Source organism: Canis lupus, chromosome 30 (genome assembly GCF_048164855.1).
Source record: "Canis lupus baileyi chromosome 30, mCanLup2.hap1, whole genome shotgun sequence".
NCBI classification, from domain to species: domain Eukaryota; kingdom Metazoa; phylum Chordata; class Mammalia; order Carnivora; family Canidae; genus Canis; species Canis lupus.
This window is the reverse complement of record NC_132867.1, coordinates 23,715,919-23,737,630: the sequence shown is the minus strand read 5'-3', so window position 1 is coordinate 23,737,630 and position 21,712 is coordinate 23,715,919. Positions and strand designations below refer to the sequence as shown.

General features: G+C 35.1%; 1 long non-coding RNA gene across 2 annotated transcripts in view; it reads right to left on the bottom strand.

Moving 5' to 3' along the window:
- LOC140621295 (uncharacterized) overlaps positions 1 to 21,712 on the bottom strand; it is a 68,720-nt gene that overhangs the window by 32,679 nt on the left and 14,329 nt on the right. The window contains exon 2 of one of the 2 annotated variants that reach the window (XR_012021021.1): positions 13,130 to 13,210. The exons of the other annotated variant lie outside the window; for it this stretch is intronic. This is a non-coding gene — a long non-coding RNA (uncharacterized lncRNA). The remainder of the gene's footprint in view (positions 1 to 13,129; positions 13,211 to 21,712) is intronic. 2 annotated transcript variants of the gene reach the window in all.

Below are 21,712 nucleotides of genomic sequence, written 5' to 3'. Positions count from 1 at the left end.
TTAATTAATTATATATAGCACATAATACATTATTCATTATGTATAATATATATTAATCATAATCCTCCTATTATATAATAAAAACTGGTAACAATATGTTAGTAAGAATAAGAAATTTTCCCTATCCCTAGTAAATAAGATAAAATCAAATAAAATTTTACAGTATTTTTCTAATTTTTATCTTACCAGTGTAAAATTTTTATTTCTTATTAAATATATGGATGACCTATGATATGTTATAATTCTAGATATACATATTATATATATATATATATACACACACACACATATGCAAGTGTCCCCACACACATACTATAAACTTAAAATTTTTTACTTCTAGAGATGCACTAATAAAAGTGTTTAAAATGTTGCTATAATGCTAGGAATAAAAATTTAATATGCTATTTTTTCCAAATGGTCTATAAATAATAAATTAATAAAAATACTAATATTTTATTTTCCTTTAGTAATTTTTAAAACAGAAAAAAAAGAGCTATTGATTATGAAGCACATACATGTTGAAGGGATCGTGTTAAAATTTTAAGCCACTTAATACCCTATGCAATTCAACTGTTTTTTTCAAAATTTTAACGACAATCATTAAAAATATCAGCATTTTATGCACAATCTTATATGAGTTTGTGTCTTGTTGACATTGCAGACTGTTTTCACACACTTTATCTTGTTTTAATTTTGACAAGTAAAGCAATTTTGGAACTTCTTAGATTGGGTGTGTTTTGCTCCATTTTACAGAAAAGAAATCTGAGGTTAGAAGAGAGCACTCTCTCAAACTTACAAAGTAAAGGGACTTAAAGACCTTAATTTTCTCCCCTTCTTGTTTCTCTATTGGATCCTTAATCTCTTCTAGTTCTCACTGATGCTGTATTCATAAATACTCCTCAAAGTTATAAAATTTTGGGCAGCCTGGGTGGCTCAGTGGTTTATCGCTGCCTTTAGTCCAGGGCCTGATCCTGGGAACCCCGGATTGAGTCCCGTGTTGGGCTCCTTGCATGGAGCCTGCTTCTCCCTCTGCCTGTGTCTCTGCCTCTCTCTCTTTCTGTCTCTCATGAATAAATAAATAAAATCTAAAAAAAAGAAAAAAACCCAACCTTTAAAAAAAAAAAGTTATGAAATTGTATGCTAACAGTCACTGCTGCTTCTCTGTCCAACACATGGCATTTTTGATGACAGCCAAATGACTGACAGTAATTGTTTTTAAATTGTGTTAATTACGTGTCATAATTTTTTTAGCTTCTTTTTGATGGACTAACATTTTTTTCAGAAACACCTATTTTATCATGATAGCATCAATATTAATTTGTTGGTGTGTTTGGCAGAGATGATTGTCAACCCAAATCCTTTTCCTGGACACATGACAAGACTACATTTTCTGGCTTCTCTCGAAGTCAGGGCTGTCATCTGATTGAGTTCCTAGTGGAATGAGAATAGAAAGAGTGTGTTGCTTTTAAGCTCGAACTTATAACTGAGTGGGAGTGCCTGCCAGCTGGGGAGAGACCAGTCTTCATGATGTAAAGGATGACAAGGGCACGAAGGACAGCAGTAGTGAAGGGAATAGCCAGGAACTCTGGGTTCCTGAATGGAGGAGAGCTGCCCCCCAGTCAGGAACACCTGCCAGGATTGTTAAAACGGAAGAAATGTAACGTCTTTATAGATCTTGTTGTTACAGCAGTTAACCCAACACTGACAATAGCATTTAACACAATGTTTTTAATTGGATTCTTTGATTGCCTTCTTTCACTTTTCATAATCTATTGTGCACATATATGGACATTTTCAGGACATTTTTCTGTACTTTTTTTTTAAATTTATTTATTTATTTATGATAGTCACAGAGAGAGAGAGAGAGAGAGAGAGAGGGGCAGAGACACAAGCAGAGGGAGAAGCAGGCTCCATGCACCGGGAGCCCGACGTGGGATTCGATCCCGGGTCTCCAGGATCGCGCCCTGGGCCAAAGGCAGGCGCTAAACCACTGCGCCACCCAGGGATCCCCATTTTTCTGTACTTCTTATGACTCATACCCTTAGGTCAAATCATTATGTAAGTCCTATTTCCCAATACTTTTGATAGAAAACCTCGTACAGGTTTTCAGTTTACCTCTCAGGCTTTTCTGCTAGGCTGGCTTAATGTGCTGATTTGCACAGCAAGATGAACTTTTGCCCACATTTTAAACCTGAAAGCTTATATTGTGATGAATACAGCAAACATTGGGAAAAAGCACTAAAATGCACAGAATCTGTCAATTTACCACACCCCTGCACTGTAAAGGCCCTTGTTAAGACCTCAAAAATGCCAGAAATTCAGGAAAAGTTCCTTCTTATGTACAACACATAATACATAAGATGTCTTCAACCACAGAAATTACACGTTGTAAAGAAGTCATTTTAGAAAATAGTTATGTAGAATCGACTACATTAATAACTATTTTATACTCTGCTTTAGGGTCCCTGGTTATTAGGGCGCCTTATAAGTAACTGTAGTAGTTGGAAACTGCAGAAGTGTGGTTCATTCTGGGACACACATTCTATTCCTGACTTCCTTAGTTCTCAGGGATAGAATCCAGGGCTCATTTCAAGGCTTGAAGACTTGTGCCCCTTAAATTCTATGGAGTGATTAGATCCTAAACTCCTACTTTTACACAGACCAAAATCTACTTAGTTAAATAAATAAATTCCTCACAATTCCATGGTGATTCTTTTGTTAGGAATTGCAAATAACACTCAGGGAGATGCTGCATGTTTAATATACTCTGTACAGCCAGGTTTCTGTTCACTTATCATTCTGCTCATTTAATTAACACTGTTTTTAGTAAGTTACTATCCAGTTTAACATAACTCTAAGGACAAAGAGAATTAGGAAAAAGGTATTCTGAATAATTTGGAGGAAAAAAATTATGTATATATTTAAATAGCCATAGTAATCTGGGCAGCTCTGATGGCCCAGTGGTTTCGCACCGCCTTCAGCCCAGGGTATGATCCTGGAGACCCGGGATCAAGTCCCACATCAGGCTCCCTGCATGGAGCCTGCTTCTCCCTCTGCCTTTGTCTCTGCCTCTCTCTTTCTGTGTGTGTGTCTGTCTTGAATAAATACATAAAATCTTTTTAAAATAAATGAATAAATAAATAGCCATAGTAATCTAAACCAGAAGTAAGAAACATATTTACTTTTTAATTCCAAGGATGTGCAAAATTAACCTAAGATCACTTTGAAATTGTGCACACTTACCTTCTCCTAGCCATGTCTCCTTCTTGTCTCCCTTCAACCATTACAAAATGCTAAAGTCAAAAACTTTAGCATTTTCTCAAAATTTCCAACTGTTACACTACTTATGTTGAACAGCGGACTTACAACAATATGAAAAGATATAAAAAGGAGTGATCTGGATTGTTGTAATGCATGATGAAGAAAGTGAGACAGTTGCATTGCTAAAAACAATACACATAGAGAAGAAAAAAAAACAGTTCATTTGTCTGATTAAATTCAGGCCTCGAAATAACCACCTGTGCCTCATTGGTTATACAGTAAGATATACATGTGTATATAAGATGCGCACATGATATTCAACTTTAAATAACAGACAGATAAACAATTTCATTTGAATAAGCTTATGGTTAATTAGTTTAAACTATGCTGTGTTATATGTGGCGATTTGTGATTTGGGGTGATGGATCGTACAGAAATTTAAGAATCTACCTCAGAAGAGCCTATAGAATCTGTATTCTTTTATAATTATGAATAATAAGAATCTTTTAGATTTTGTAGCATATGGTTCTTATAGAAATCCCATAAAATTGAGCACACTGAGGATTAGATAAATTCTGTAGATTGCTCCACAGTGGGTAAAAATGAGAGCTAGACTAACCTGAGGATTTTTTATTCCTGGCCCAGTAGTCTACACTCCATGACATATGCACATCTCCCTCCTTCCTATCACTGGGTTATTCCCCTTGTCCTCTTCTCACTGGTTGAAAGTAGCACAACCTAATGTAGACAGTTTCTGTCATAGATGTTTTCTAGTGAGGCAGGTTAGAACTTTTGCAAGACTAACTCTTTTATTTTTAAGGTGGTTGAAAGGTCTCCAGTTCTACCAAGTGTGTTGTAGAATGATCCAGAGTATTGTAATGTGTATCTCTTTGCATTTGTGTAGGCAGGCATGGGGGTTTATCTAGGAAGTCTGATTGTGTAAAAGAAGTTTCCCGGGGATCCCTGGGTGGCGCAGCGGTTTGGCGCCTGCCTTTGGCCCAGGGCACGATCCTGGAGATCCGGGATCGCATCCCACGTCAGGCTCCCGGTGCATGGAGCCTGCTTCTTCCTCTGCTTCTTCCTCTGCCTGTGTCTCTGCCTCTCTCTCTCTCTCTCTCACTGTGTGCCTATCATAAAAAAAAAATAAAAAAAAATAAAAAAATAAAAAAAAAACAAAAAACAAAAAACAGAAGTTTCCTGGAAAAAAAAGTCTCAACATCCTCTTAATGCTGAGAACTATGGTTCTTGGTACAAGGATGACAGAAAGAATGGCATCATACTTAACATTCAAATGATGGTAACATAAAGATTACAGTTATTGAATAATGAAATAAACTATAGTAATTTTCCTTAATTTTTTCCTATTTAATACAAAGTAATTTTAAGAGACTTTTACTTCAGGTTAATGCTTTTAAAAGAGACTTTTAGTTATATTTATCGACTAATTCAATTATTTTAGCTTCGTCTTAATATAAAGACATACATTGTTTTCTAAGATTCTCCTTCCATGAGATAGTTCCAACGTGCATATTTCTACAGATCATTGGAGGTCAGATAGTCTTAATGGCATTCCCAGACTCACAATGAAGGAATTCTCATAGATCAGAGAAGTTTTAAGTCTGCATAAATATTAAAGCATACCTAAAGCCTTCAGTATTGTCCTCCTCAAAGAATTATGTTAATTTGGGTCAAAGGCTTGTTCTCACACAATTTTTATTTCCTCTAGAGTACCTTGGAGAATACCGAGTACTGGTAGGTTTTAACAAATATTTGTTATATAAAAATGAGAGATTTAATACCAAAGTCAGCAATTTATCTGAGACTCTTTGTTAGCTATTTCAGTATAACCAACTTGTAACTTAGAGTTTTAACACTATAACCATCTTACTCTTTTTCCAGAGGCTGAGTCTTTGGAATGTTCTGCACATCTAGGTCCTACTTGGTTGATTTTGACACATTCAGGAGATGAGCCATTTGGGGCTGGCTGCTCTAGGATGACCTTAGCTGGGAAGGATCAGCTCTGTTCATGGTAGTCTCTCATCCTATAGGTTGGCTGGTCCCTGTTATTCTCAAAGATAAGTGGGCAAAATTCCAAGACAGTGGCAACCCAGAAGGCCTCCAGAAGCCTAGGTGCAGAATGCCATGCCAAGGGTACTGCATTGTTTTGTCTAAATCAAGGCAAAAGGCCTGCTCTGATTCAAGGGGCAGAGAAAGCAAGTCTACTACTAGTTGAAAGGAGCTGTAATGTCATGTACACACAGCATACATGTACAGATGAGTGATGAATGGGGGCTGTTTTTACAACCAATATCCAAAACATTGAAGTAAAAAATAAAGAAATCAGAATATGCTCAAGGCTCAAAATTCCTACATGATGAATTTGTTAGTAGCCACATTTTTCCCCTACCATCAGCAACTCAAAATGACAGGGGAAAAAATCTGCAATTCGTGTAAGCAGAATGAGCTTTTCAAATGACTTATGTTAGTTGTCAAAACAGAGTAGTTATTCACACAAACAACTTAGCAGTGGATTTATCAAAGCCCTAATTTTTGTAAACTGAGCATTGCTATTAATAGTACAATGTTTCTACTGTGAGGGCCTTTCAGTTCCTTTGCTTTATTATTATTTCTTAGCCTTCTGCAGTATCTCCTGTTTAAAATTATAACAGTTGCTACAAAAATCCCTTTATATTACAAAGAATTAATGACTCCGATAATAGTTATTTTTCTCTGAAGTGATGCACAAAACAACAAAAGTTTTTGATAAACTTTGGAGCATTATTCACTTTTTTAATTGGCAAATTTTACTTTTTAGGAGGGTTTTAGGTTCATAGCATAATTGAGCTGAAAGAACAGACATTTCCTGTATACCTCCTGCGCCTCCCCTAGACTCCCTCATTATGAACATTTCCCCACCAGAGTGATACATTTGTTACAACCAGTGAGCCTAGATTGATATATCATAATTACCCAGCATCCATAGTTTATAATAGAGTTCACTCTTGGTGTTGTACATTCTATGGGTTTGGACAAATGCATAATGACCTGTAGCCATCACGGTAATATCATACAGAGTATTTTCACTGCCCTAAAAATCCTGTGTTCTTCCTATTAATCCTTACCCTACACTTACTCCTGGCAACTACTGATCTTTTTACTGTCCCCATGGTTTTGCCTCTTCCAAAGGCATTGTAGAGTTGGAATAATACAGTATGTAGCATTTTCAGATTGGTTTCTTTCTCTTATTTTTATGCATTTCACATTCTTCCGTGTCTTTTCATGACTTGATAACATATTACCTTTTAATACTGCATAATATTCCATTGCATGTATATACTAGTTCATTTATCCACCACCCACCTACTGAAGAAAATCTTGGTTGCTTTCAAGTTTTGACAATTATCAATAAAGTTGCCACAAATATTCACTTGCAGGTTTTTGTGTGGACATACATTTTCATTGCATTTGTATAAATACCAAGAAGTGTAGTTGCTGGATCATATGGTAAGAGTACGGTTAGTTTTGAACAAAATTGTCAAAATGTCTTCTCAAGTGGCTACACCATTTTGCATTCCCACCAGCAATGAGTGACAGTTCCTGTTGCTCTACATCTTCAGCAGCACTTAGAACTTAGCTTTTAACAACCATATGTTTAAACTTTTCATTTTTTTTATGCTTTTGACTTGTAGTTATAAAATAGAGACCTTAAAAGTTATTGTTTTGTAAATCACATACAAATTAAAGAATATATATGCTAATAAAACTAGCAATTAATCATATATAAAAATCTGAATTTTTGCTAGTCAATATTTTCATTCTTATAAAACTATCCATACAACAAATAGTAATCTGAATAGAAATCCTATGACTGGGATCCCTGGGTGGCGCAGCGGTTTGGCGCCTGCCTTTGGCCCAGGGCGCGATCCTGGAGACCCGGGATCGAGTCCCACGTCGGGCTCCCAGTACATGGAGCCTGCTTCTCCCTCTGCCTGTGTCTCTGCCTCTCTCTCTCTCTCTCTGTGACTATCATAAATAAATAAAAAAAAAAAGAAATCCTATGACTATAAAGGAGACAATGATCAAACATGAGAACCTAATGTTCCATTTTGTGGGCTTCCAGGTTCAAGAGCGAACCCAGGCCTCACAAGACTTGGCAAGGGGCTGGGTCATCCAGTGTCCTGCTATAGTTAGGGATTGACCTACCCAGAAGAGTAGAGGCCTCATTCATTCTACTTAGGATCCTACCTTTTACTGTCTCTAGAATGGAGTGTCCTAGTATCTTGCCAGGAACTCACCTTTGGCCTACCATGGCCCAGAACTATTAAAATCAGTGCCAATGACAAATTTCTTTCTTCTCCATCTTCTCTTTCACCTTCCCTGTCCTTCTCCTCCTCCTTCTCATTCTTATTAGTTACTATTTAATTTCCAATCTCAGGGTAGCACAGGTTTTCTAAGCTTATCTAACTTTATCAGGGGATGGTGGAAGATACAAGAACCAGAGCCTAAACAGAGTACAGTTAATCCATATCAAGTCAAGTCTATACCAAGATGAGATTGATAAAGATTACACACCCTACAGTAGAAGAGGAGCCTATGCCTTAGAAATGTCACTGTTTTTATACTTAAGTGATTTGAGATTTTTTTAACATTTCCTTTTAGAAAGTGGGTCATTAGAGAATGTCAATTGCTAGAAAGTTAATTTTAATTGCAAATAGTGTCTTGAGGTAAAATGAATTAAATTAAAAATTAAAATATACATGTAATTTAGAGAGTGTATGGAGAAACAAAAAAAAAAGCACTCGTTTACTTCATTCTAGAAGAGAATTGGTATAATCCCTCCTGCTATAAGAAAAGTATGTATACTGCTGTTCTTGCTGAGAAAATTAGTCTTCTTCCTTTTGTATAACTGAAGACCCTCTCTTTGAAGTACTGAAATTAACTTACACCTTCCAGACAAGACAAATTTTACAAGCCACACTCAATAATAGCATTGTAGCATAATCTCTTGTATTTATAATAGTCTTCTTTAACTTTGATAGAAAACCAGAAGTGCAAGTAAAAATATGTTAATAAATATTAATAAATACTAGTTTAAATATGATAGTTTAATGTCCATTTTTTCCATTTCTAACCAAAAATAACTCAAAATGCTGATGTAAGTGCAAAGTGAGTGTTGATTTTTATTTTACTTATTTTTTATTATCTTTTTAAAATTTTGCTCTTTATATGATGGCATTAGTTGATAATTTAAGACTCTTAATTCTCTTCATAATGGAAATCATTTCTCCGGCATTATAACTGGTATAGTATCATTACCTAATGTCATCCTGGCATTTAGAAGGCATCACACAAATACAATTCTTGAATGAAACAATGAATCAATAAGAATGAATAAAAATTAAGAATTTATAAATAATGAATAAGAATGAATACATTTTAAGTCTGAGAATGAAGATTAGATTGCTTGTTTGCCCAAAGAGGAAAGATTAATACCTAAGGAAATATGGAGGAAATATTTTGTTGCTGTTTTTGTTGTTGTTTATTTCCTTGTTCTCCATGATTTTCATTAGCATTCAGGATACTGTAAGGTAAACAATGTGATTTATTGGAATATCTAGACCTAGATGCCCTTGAGCCGCCAAATGAACAAGATTAAACCTTTTCATTTCCCCATCCCTACCTAAATCAGCATCACCTACCACCTTCAACAATAAAGATCTTATCTATCAATAACTCAGCATCTAATATGTGCTTCTATTGGCCTCGCTGATGGCTTCATTGAATTCATTGACAAAAGAACCATTTGTTTTATAAAGAGTAATTGTATTAACTTAAAATAAATAGAGAAAAGTACAAGTCTTGGGCATTTGGATTCGGTGAAAATGCTGCCTTGTTTAATTTTCTATATACTTTTTAAATTTCTCCTTGGTGATATGTAGGTTTGACTGACTTTTCTTACAGCCATGACTCAATACTCTAATTTGGTAAAAAGTTAACAAATTTCCTGTCTTCAGATATCTTCCCTACACAAATTAATTTGAAAAGAAAATCGCCAACCCTTGCTTTCCTCACACTAATCATCCACAAAATGTTTAATATAAATAAATACAAAACAGATGCTAACAGAATAGTTAAATTTCGATCTTAATTATTCAGATAATCTAATTACTAAATGTCTACTTTGATCAAAATCATCAGATTCTTGTTCAAACTTCTGCCTCTGTTTTCTTGTTTAAGTACGATGTATTGCCTTGGAAGCAGTTTTATGAGGAGGAATTGCTAGAGCTTCAGAGAACAGCTCAAGCATTTTATCTGTGTTTGTACAAACCTAGACTCAGATTGAGGATCTTCCTATTTATATCTTTGGTAAAGAAAGGGGCAGATCTGAGCTGTCTCAAGAGAAATTTTGTATATTTCTCAAATGAACAGTGTATACTTACAGCTGATGTTTTGTTTTACAAAATTCAATATTCCCTTTAAGAGAAGAAATGATGATTTAACAATTCTTTGCAGCAAGCAACACTTTTAGGTGTAATAAATTCAAGCATTCTAGTAGTCATTTTGCAAATGCCTTCTAGTATTCCAGACAATGTTTTTGAATTTTTTTCTGTTTATACAGCTTTGCAAGGAGATACTTATGAGAGAATTAATTCGACAAATTATTTTTTCCCTTCATCTTGCATTTTGGTGCCTGTGGAAGTGAAACTTTCTTAGGACTATCTGCAACTTGTCTTTTATTATCAGTGGTACTGTTATTATCATATGTCATTATGCTCTTCAAGTCAGGAGGTTGAAAAGAAGAGTCAAGATATTTATTTGAAAAGATTCAGGCTTGTGCTTTAAGGCCATAAATACAACCTCCTGGCCTGGCCATGGTTGTTCACTAGCCAGGAGAGCAAGAAAGAGGTGCTGTGTTGGCAGCCTGGGTAGCTCAGCGGTTTAGCACCACTTTCAGCCCAGGGCATGATCCTGGAGTCCCAGGATTGAGTCCCACGTCAGGCTCCCTGCATGGAGCCTGCTTCTCCCTCTGCTTGTGTCTCTGTGTCTCTATGAATAAATAAATAAAATCTTAAAAAAAAAAGAAAAGAAAGAGGTGCTGTGTTTCCATTTCCCATAGTGCAATTAGCAGTGCACTGTGTTTTCCAATTATGAATAAACATATTTGTCTCGTTTTGTGCATTTTGCCCACAATGTACACGTTATAATGAAAACCACATCTTGACTATGTTTTTACCTGATAAGATCTCAGCAGGAAACAGCTCATTCAACCTTGGCATTTAAAAGATAATTGAATAATGGGATTATTGTTATAAACATAGTCAGAGTTCAGGTAAACCAGCAAGGGATTGTACAATGTTCCAGGAATAGAAACAGGAGGGAGACTTCATCAAGCCTGGACTTGAAGAAATGGAATTACAGGAATCCAGAAAGCATAGCTATATGTGAGGGTGACTTCATAGGGATTGGGACTTTCTGTATGGAATGCAGTTGACTCACTAGGTAAGTAGCTGAGGTGAATGAATACCAGAAGCTCCATTTCCTTATGTCTTCTGGATCTGCTTCTAGAGTGACCAATTGATCAAACACAACTGGAGAGAATAAATCAAACCACTGTGACAATTTATGCAGTTAAGATTTCTGGGTGCACAGAATAGGTGAAAGAAGGTAGAGAGTGGATATGGAGGGGGCAAACATATGGCAGCCATCACTGTCTACAAGGCCCAATGCTATCAGGCTATTTGTAACACATGACATGTCCTACTACTTTCTCCATCAGTTACTTTCCTCTGACCACCACAGCCTTCTTTTTCTTCCTGCCAATGAAATAATGTACATCTTAGGGCCTCTGTATATTATGTTCCATCTACCAGAAAAAGTCTTTTTCTGGAAGATAAGTTGGCTGACTCATATCATGTAGGGACATTGTGATTGTCAGTTCATCGAGGCCTTCTACAACCATCCAACTGGAAATGTCTTCTTCACTTAGTCATTCTTAACAAATCAGCCTTTTGATTTTCCTCAGACCAGATACCACACCATGAACTCACCTTGCTCATTTATTTGTTGCCTTATGCATTTAGCACAATTTAGGTCTCTAGTATAAGGACATTGCCTGTCTTGTTGATCACAGTATGTTCAGCATTTGGAACAGTGCCTGACCCATACCCCATTTAGTTCACCCATCTATCTTCCCCTTTTAATGGATAAGGAATCTGTGGCACAGGTGTGTTTAAACTAAAAGGCAGTGTGAGAATCAAGTACAAGTCAGTTACCCCTAACTCCACTAAATACCACCACCACTGCTTTCAAAAATTACAGTTGGAAAGACAGGTTTTGCTTATGACTGTTAGAGTTAATAAATAATTAGAAGTTGATTCATTTGAGGACATGCATTTAATTTATGGATGTAAGAAAATTATGAGTCAATGTTAATTGTAGAGTGGGGAAGATATCTCTAAATATCAACTCCATGTCAGTAAGCTTATATAATTGTTAAGTAGATGCCTCTAGAGTTTTAATATTTTCCAGTGTATCACATTACATATAAAAAAGCAACTTCTGTTCTACACTGTTATTCATGATGCTTGAGCAAAACCAGAAATGGCTCATTTGATAAAATGTTTCCTGTTTTATAATTATTTTTAATCAACCCTCAGTCCCCTTTGCACAAAAACTGCATAAGTTATATCCCTCCTTCATTTTATATTTCAATGAAGTCCCATTCCTCCTCCTTTCTTCCTCTGCCTTCTGAATCATACTCAGTGAAACTTGGAGAGTGATATCACACTTGGTCAAAATATATACCATTTTTTTTTCATCCACATAGTCATTCCCACTATTCTTCCCTAGTTTTTGTTGCACATAATGAAAACAAAAGCTGATAAAGATGTTTTTATGAGAGGTGAAGTGGGTGGCAGTAGAGATGGGAAAAGAACGGGAAAGTGACATAGCAAAATATTTTCAAGCATTTACAATAACAGCGTTCCCACAATTTCTTTTCTTGTAAAATTCCACTGGGAGAAACCCTTCTGTTCAGGGTCTTTTCTTCCCTCAATGTACACAATTCTCTCACTCTCCCTGCTTCTTATTTTATAAAAACAACTATGTGCAGAGGAGAAGATAAGCTCCAGTTTAATTTTTTATTATTATTTTGTCAAAATTTCTCACATTTCTTTCATTTTCTCATTTCTGTCTTTGTTGGCATTGGACAACAATGGTTTCTCTGTAATTATGTCATTCTGTTTGCTTTTGCTTTCTAAGCCTCCAAGTTTATTTGGTTTACTAGTCTTTTATTCTGTCACCTAGCTAAGGTAAGCACTGGGGGAACCAGATATTTTCATGCTCACAGATGGAGAAGAAGACACCAAGAACTTTATCTAAACTTCTGTTCTGATAATTCATCTTGTTGAAAGCTTTTAAAGTCTTTCTTAGAGAACTCTCCTCTGTCACCCAGCAACTGCTCATATTTTTGTAATTAAACTAATAATCTCAGATGAGACTTCAGTGTGTTTTTGTTTTAAATACTAAATGAAATATCGTTGGAACAACATTAATAATATTATGTCTCTGGTCATCAAGCAGTGCAGCAATGTTGAAAAAAAGGTAGAGCCAAAAACTGTTTAGATTTCAAACCCAAATATTTAAGACATTTTCTTTTAGAGAGAGGGACTAAAAGAACCTCTTGCCCCAATGAAGTATCTGTAATTTTCTCTCCTGGGATATCCACATTTACTGTCTTCCAAAAGTTGAATCATCTTATGTGTTTTACTTATATACAAAATACATCACCTTGAAATAGGGTATAGATCTAGTGGTCTTATTTTATTGGAGCTGTATCTAGCATAGAGGAAATTTCTTTCAATCTTACCTTCAGTGTCTGGTAGGTTTGACTGATGCTAAGTGGTTTATCCTTTGCTTGGATATGGGGTGTTCCTCTTGTGCTGTTTGGCTTATTTCCAAAATTAAGAATGATTTAAGTAAGAAAAAGTATGTATTTACAAAGATTAAGATACATTTAAAAGTTAACATAGGATTCTAAACTAGGTGTTAAGGTAGGTTGATGATCCATCTAGAATTTTTTGTTGTTGCATAATATGAGATAGATGTTGAGGTTCATATTTTTTGTTTACCTAATTATTTCAGAACTATTTGTAGAAAAAGCTGTCCATTCTCAATTGAATTGCTTTGATGTTTTTGCCAAATCATTTGAATATGTGGGTCTACTTTTGGATTCTCTATTTTATTCCATTAATCTATATCTATCCTTTTGTCAATTCTACACTCTCACACCATCTTGATTACTGTAGCGTTATATAGAGTCTTAAAGTAGTGTAAGTCTTCTAGACTTACAGATTTATCTTCTAGACTTCTAGATTTATTTTCTATTTAAAGATTGTTTAAAAAAATAAAGATTGTTTTGACTTATTTTGATTGTTTCCATTTAAATTTTAGGATACATTATCCAAATCTCAAAAGAAAGCACATTGGAAAGTTAATTGGGGTTATAATTATCTATACATGAATTTTGAGAAAAAATGAATATTTTAATATTACAACACATGGTATATCTCTCCCATTTATTTTTATTTGTACTGAATGCTAGGATCTCCAGAGCAATACTTAATATAATTGATGAGAGCAAATCGTTTTCCTTATCTAATGGGGAAGGTGGAAACTGTTCATTATCTCACAATTACATATAGTATCCCCAAAAGGCTCCCCTTCTACTAACATCATCCTGGGGATTAGGATTAGGATTTCAACATATGAGAGACAGAGAGAAAGAGAGAGAGAAAGAGAAAGTGCATGATGAGGTGGAGGTGAGGGGCAGAAGAAGAGGGAGAGAGAGAATCCTAAGCAAGCTCCACACTCTGCACAGAGTCTGATTCGGGGCTTGATCTGAGCTGAAATCAAAAGTCAGATGCTTAACCTACTGAGCCACACAGGAAGCCCCTTGAGATTTTTGGCTCACAATCTGTTTCTTTTCTTCGAATTATTTTGTATAAATTTCAGTTTGGGGCAGATTAACAAGTCAGTTCATCCCCTGTCAGCCAGGACAGAGTAAATACTCTAATGACATAGAGATCTTACTTTTAAGTAATATCAGCATGATTCACTATTGGACACTCTTTAAATATCATTTAGTAGGATTATTGCTAAGTTATGCCTTTCCATGGTGCCTGGAAGGCTCAGATAGTTAAGAACCTGCCTTCAGCTGGGGTCATGATCTTTGGGTCCTGGGATGGAGCCCACATCAGGCTTCTGGCTGGAGAGTCTGCTTCTCCTTCTCCCTCTATGCTTTCTCTCTCTGTGTCTTTCTCCTCTCTCAAAACAAACATTTAAAATCTAAAAATAAATGGATAAATGAGTGAATAAATAATTAATTAATTAATAAAATATTTCCCTTGCTTAATAAATTTCACATTCAGAAGCTACAAATTTTAAAAGTATTTGTCTTGCTTGAGATTTGTAAGAGAAATATTTTCTTTTAGGAGTTTCTTAAAAACATGAGCATCTGATTGAAAACACATAGTCTTTACTACTAGACAAGTCCTGATTGTAATACTTGGGCAAGTTTTAATAGAATATTAAATACCCCGTAAGTGGTAGCCAGTTGCATATCAACTCTACAGGTTCCCTTCAAATTTCCAAATCCCCTTCAAATTTCAATTCCATCAGAAGGCATATGTCTTCAATTCATGCAGTCTTTATAAATCCTCTGTTTAATCTGCTAGTTTATGTATACTTCTTAGTTTCTCCTTCAGAAAAGTCTGAAGCCTTAAAGAGATTTTAAAGCAAAAAATACCTAGAAGGTAAAATTAAAAATTCTGGAAAGAAAGCTCTAAGGGTCAAAATCAATAAATTCTATCAACCTAGAAAAGAAAATAAAAATAATTTAAAGTATTGAGAAAAACTGTAATTAAAAAGAAAAATCAAATTAAACTCTTCCAGAGTAAACACCTTCCAAGTTCAAGTACCATTGACTTTGGTGTACTGAGCTGAGTAGACCTTATGGTTGAATAGAATAAACCTCTCAACACTATTCTGTCTAAATTTCCTTGAATTTATCACAAATTGGGCTTCTCTGAATTGTGCTTATTTCTAAATAATAATTCATGCCAACTAGGCATTTGTTTAAAAAACAATATAATGAGATCTATATTTTATTAATGGTAACCTTGAGGAAAACTGCATGAGATTTACCTCTATTTTCATAGGAAAATGATAAGAATCATGAGAGATTAAGTAACATATCCAAGGTCCTGTTTGAAGAAGAATCAGAGCTGAAATCTAAAGCCAAATTTGTCTAAGTCAGAATCCACTTCTCATCTGACTTCTTAATAAATTGAAACTTCTTAATAAGTTTTTTGTGATAGACAATATGCTTCTGTTTTCTTCAAATGGTTTTGATGTATTAAACAAGAAAGAGTTTATCAACATATTTAGATTCAAAATCTAATAAAACGATATAAAGTGCCTTGAAGTAATGATTTTGGCAACAAGAAATATTAAATATTTATTCCATGGTGCTTTTATGGTGGAGACCCGACTGTTCTGATATATTATGTTTGTTTTAAAAATTGAACTTTAACAAAACTCTCAATAAGTATAAAATATTCTGCTATAAAATGTAAAATATTGTGTGGATAATGTCTAACATGAGACAAATGGTCTACCTAATTCTTGTTAGAAAAATTAGGAGAAAATCAAAAGATGATTTTGTATTTGTGTTTTGTTTAACCTGATAATTTAAACTGCTTACAGCCCTAGGGAGGCATTTTGCTGTGGTATATTTTACATAATACGTAGGCAGTCCTTTCTCTACATTTGTTCATTAATCTAAACAATGTATGAAGTAACCAGGAATAATCTGCAATCAAATTTTCTTTGTTTCATTATTCAGGAACTTATTTTACATAAGCTTTGAAATCAAAGTCCTTGAAGATTTTTAAAGGAATTATAAAATAACACAGCAATGAGAATCAAGGCTGGTTATAGCAACATTCTTCATGTCGGCTGCAAGCCTCAATTTTCCCTGTGACTATTCAGAAAGCAGTTTGAAACTCCCAGCATGCCATCTTTACACTTTTTTGTTCACTTAAAAAAAAACAACAACAACAAAAAAAAAACCCTTCTTAGTACCCAGAAAACCTTCTGATCTCAAATATGTCTAGACTTCTAGCTTTGGGTAAACATTATTTCTCCTATGGTTAAACATATGAGTTTAGATCTGAAACATAAAGGAACTATCTTCATAATAGCATTTCTTTTACACAGCGGAGAGATGAATACAATGGTATTAACTAGATATTTCTAATTCCAAAGGTATTCTCAGCAGTAAATTTCATACTTAGAAAAGCACATCAACAACAATAGGAAGGAAGGAAGGAAGGAAGGAAGGAAGGAAGGAAGGAAGGAAGGGAGGGAGGGAGGGAGGGAGGAAGGAAGGAAGGAAGGAAGGAAGGAAGGAAGGAAGAAAGGAAAGGAAGGGAGGTCAGTCAATATTTTAATTTAGGACTCCTGACAATTTCAGTTATGCCATTTTATAAACTATAGTCTTGCTTTAATTTCTCCAATCCATTTTTTAGCACCTGAGTGAGTACACAAACAATACATGGAGAAAACATCACACAATAACAAGTAAATCTTATACATGGAGATTCTCCTTTTCAGACCTTTAAAAAGCAAAAGCCTGATCATAACCACAGATGAACTGAACCAGAATTTTGTTGTTGTTGGGGAGAGGTTGCATTATAAGGATCCACAGTTCATTCTGGCTATCACAAATATTAGGACTGAATGAATTAGAAACACTTTTTGATGTCGAGGTATAAAGAAGTTGAAGGTCAAGCATTTGGGGACTCAGACTTAAGCCCCACTATTAAACTGTGGGACCAGAAGTTAAGAATGGGTCAGTATCTTTCTTCCTCATCCCTTTATCTTCAGGGCTGTCTGGGTATCAGACATAGAACAGATACTCAACTCAATATGCATTTGTTAAACAAATTAATAAATCAAGGAATAAATTGCTTTCTCTTTCTTCATGACAAAAAACTTTAGGAAATAACAGAGGCTGTTTGTGACATTTTCTTGGAAAGAACACATATTTGGTCAATTTAATAATGAGCATTTTTCTGAAGGTCAGACTGTCCACTAAATTCTGTATGAGGAGAAGCATTTGGGGTGTCAAATAGGGGTTTGTTCAGGTCTCTAGTGAGCATTAAAAAGAAAGTGGTAGGAGGATTTGTAAGAAGATGATTACTTCTCCTTGATACCTTAGAGGAAGAGTTCAAAAGGAAATTGACTTTGATTTTCTTGATTTCTTGAGGAAATAGTGTAAGCCTTTTTTTCCCCCTCTGGTGTAGTGAAATGAGGTTGCAGAGGTCAAAGACAATGATTTATGGACGTGGTCTTAGAACTAGGTGTGCTGAATTAAAGGAAAGAAAAGTACTGTATTTCTTGGTCTTTCCTGATAAACTACAGAATGAAGTGTTACTGATTCAACCCAGTGCTTTCTGATGGAGTGCTGTCAGGACACATTGTTCGAAGCTGACTATCATCCAGCAGTTTGAGATGTGTTCTAAAAACTATCAGGATTTTTTTTTCTTTTTTCTTTCTTTCTTTCTTTCTTTCTTTCTTTCTTTTTTTTTTTTTTTTTTTGTGTGTGTGAGTGTGTGTGTTTGAGATCACTTCCTTTGGATGGGATCAATTACATGAGAATGTGCTTCTTGGGTATTCTTCCTAAGTATAGCAAGCTTTGCAGTCAGATTAAGTGTTAACGTTAAGTACATTTCTCTAATCTATACAGTTTTTGTGGTAGGACTTAAAGAGGAATTAAAGTATTGTATTTTTATAAGAGGAAGTAATAACTTTACTTAAAAATGCCTTGCAAGTAATTTAGACAAATTTTGCTGACTATAAACTCACAGCTCTGTGAGGTAAAGAGTAAATTCTCAATAAAGTTACAATTTGCTAATAAGTGGACAGCATATGGTACTTAAACACAGCACCTAAATTACTACTCATATTTTTCCATCTTTTTTAGTGGCTTGAAGTCCTATTAAGGACCTATCCGCAGAATGATCGACATTGTTTTAAGAGATACTATTTATACACAGTCAGTTGAATTCTACAGAAATGCCACTGATGGTTTCTCAACATCTTGACTCAACAGCCTATGGGTAACCCAAACTGTGTATCAGAGAATTGTGGCCTGCCTGCTTGAGACAGTACTACAGATTTGCTCTCAATATGTGTGCTGGAATTAAGCTGTAGACTTTTGCTGTTCTAAGTGACTTCGCAAAACTTGTCAGAATAGCAGTAATTCAGGCTTGCCCTCAGTTCTACTGAATTAGAATCAGCATATTAACAATGATTCTAGGTAAGTAACTGGATGTATGTTAGTTTGGTAGCACTCTGCTAGGTTTCAGGATGTAAAATAAAGCATTCATCGCATAGAAGGGATTCAATTCACAGGAAGGACCATAGTTGCATTATTGCAGGATTAGACACTACGAAACAAAATTATTGGTATTGAGTTTCTCTACTAACAATTTTAAATCCAGTAGAAGCAAAAAAAAATGTTTTTCATTTAAAAAAATATCCAGCACAAATATGTAAGATAACAGAATCAAATACACTATAATCTCATTTGATATCATATTTATAAATTAGATCAGAAAACCTTAGCAAGTATAGACCAGTATCCTCATTTTATAGATGAAGAATCAGAGGCCTGGAAAAGTAAAATGTCACCCAAGCTTTCACAGCTAGTAAGTGGCAGAAGTCTGATGACCCTGCAGACTTCTGGAATCCATCTCCCCAAAAGGAGATTTTTTTTTTCTCTCTGTAAATTCACTAAATACTTTTACCTGTTATTCATATGCAAAAATCTGTGGATAAATATATGTAAATAACATGTAATCACCAGTACTTAATGATGACCATATAAAAGAAAAAAATTAAGTTACTTCCGTCCGGAGTACAAGCAAATGTACACAGAAAATATTTGCAATTATCACATAATAAAAGATTAGCTGTGAGTGATATTTTTATATGATGTATGATATGTAACAAGGGATGTTGATTAAGTATACATGTGTAGTGGAGAGTTTAATTCTTATCTTCCATTATAGGAGGATATATCAGTAAAAAATGGCTAATTTTGGGCAGCCCGGGTAGCTCAGCAGTTTAGCACTGCCTTCAGCCTAGGGCATGATCCTGGAGACCCAGGATCCAGTCCCACGTCGGGCTCCCTGCATGGAGCCTGCTTCTCCCTCTGCCTGTGTCTCTGCCTCTCTCTCTCTCTCCTCTCTGTGTTTCTCATGAATAAATAAAATCTTAAAAAAAAAAGAAAATAGCTAATTTGAAAAATAAAGTAAGAGAAAGAAAGGGGTCCCTGGGTGGCTCAGTCGATTAAGCTAAGCATATGCCTTTGGCTCAGGTCATTATCTAGGGTCCTGGAATCCAGCCCCAAGTTGGGCTCCCTGTGCAGTGGGCAGCCTGCTTCTTCCTCTCCCTTTGCCCCTCCCCAACTTCTCTCTCAAATAACTAAATAAAAATCTTTAAGAGAGAGAAAGAAAGAAAAGTAGATGCATAAACATACTATTTAGAAATATTGAGGTAGATTCAAGGATGCAGCTAAGAGAAATAAAAAACCTTGCCTCTAGGAACACAGGTCAGTAAAGTTGTGTTAATGGATGGCTGTTTTTCATTAAAAGTTTTATAGACCTACTTTCTCCCAAAGCTTTTAACTTTTAAAAATATTTTTTAATTTACAAAAGGAGGGGGAAAAAAAGAAAATACATCAATGGTTCACCTTATGGTTCAGAAACAATCCAACAACAACAACGAATGGAGATGGGTTGATTCTGAAAATAGTACTTTGCATTTAACTGGCAACTTCCGTTAGGTTCCAGATATCTGTCTGGAAATAGAACTCAAACTCATTTCCAGTCAACACCTCAAGGAAGCTCAGATGAAGAAAACGATGTTTTTGGAGGAGCTCCATAATTACCATAAAAGAAAAATATTTCTCTAAAAATAAAACCAGAAAATACTGTCAATATAAAACATTTTTTGAGTATCACTAGGGGGCACTAAGATTCCACTCAAATGAAAATAATAGCCCTGTAGCACAGTCATAAATTCTTTGTGCTCTTACTTTAACTTTAAAGGGAAAACATCATAAACTCCATGCTTTTTTTTTAACTTTAGTATAGCTGGTGGAAATGCTTTCCTTTTAACCCTTTTAACAAGGGGATGCATTGAGCTATTTTCTTTAACTGGGAATTTATCTATGTTTTCTCCTATTTCCACATCTGTCTGGTTTGCCTCTTATTCAGCATTCAAATGCAAAGTTAGTTTGCTCCATTTGTCAAATATAGAGTAATTAGGATTTTTCTCAGATAAGTGACCACCTACTAAATGACCTATCAAAAGCTCCTTTAAAATGAAGCAAAAGTATGTTTACTAAAGTTGGAATGAAGAAGGAAATGGCAGGAACAACAAGCAAGCTTTATATAAACCCACGCTCTTCACCAACCCCCACGACAATGAAAAGCACCACAGGACAACTAGGGACATGCCAAAAATCATCCTATATGTGAGATGAAACTAACGCTGTGAACATCCATTTTGATTGACTATGGAACACTAATTTCACAGTTAAAGGAAAAGTATCTTGTATTCTCTCATAGGACCTTACCAGATCAGAAAAACCAACCAACAGAGATGAACTGTGAAGGGATGAAATACTACTGATGGATTTTCATGGTCTCTTTAATTCTGGTTCTTTTTAGTATTAAGAAAACTTTAAAAAATCCCAGTAGAATGTTTTTGAAGTATATTGCAAAGGGTCCCCAATACATAGATTTTAGCCCTGATCATAGATTGTTGGCCTGAACACTTACTTGTGCTCATAACTGTCAAAAAATAAATCCAGAAAGAACAATAAAAACAAAAAGAAAAACAAGTCATGAATCAAAATATGGGCTCTGAATTTGGTCACATTGATCATTGCTTTAGGTAATTTGTGGATTGCTTCTGAATGACATGAGAAATGTCATTTCTAATCAGTTTATGTTGACTTTTCTTATTTATAAGCCTAATAAACCAAGCTAAGATCGTAGAATTGTAGAGCTGTGAAGAACTCTCCCAACAACCCTTTTATTTTACAAATGAGAAATCTTTAAGTACAGAAAGGTCACTCAGAAACCTTTATAAACAGAAGAGAATTATTTGCCATGGTAGCACAACAGGCAGAAAGTCTCCGGTCTCTTGACTCCATCCAGAATTAGTTCTCCTCCGTGCCATGATGCCTTGATGTGTGAAGTATAATTGATTCACTCTCAGTGTAATAGATTTCTTTAGAACAATTCAGAGAACAACCTGTACCCTAAGGAAAACAAGTGAAAATTGATCCTATCTGCATTTGCATGAGGAGCATCTT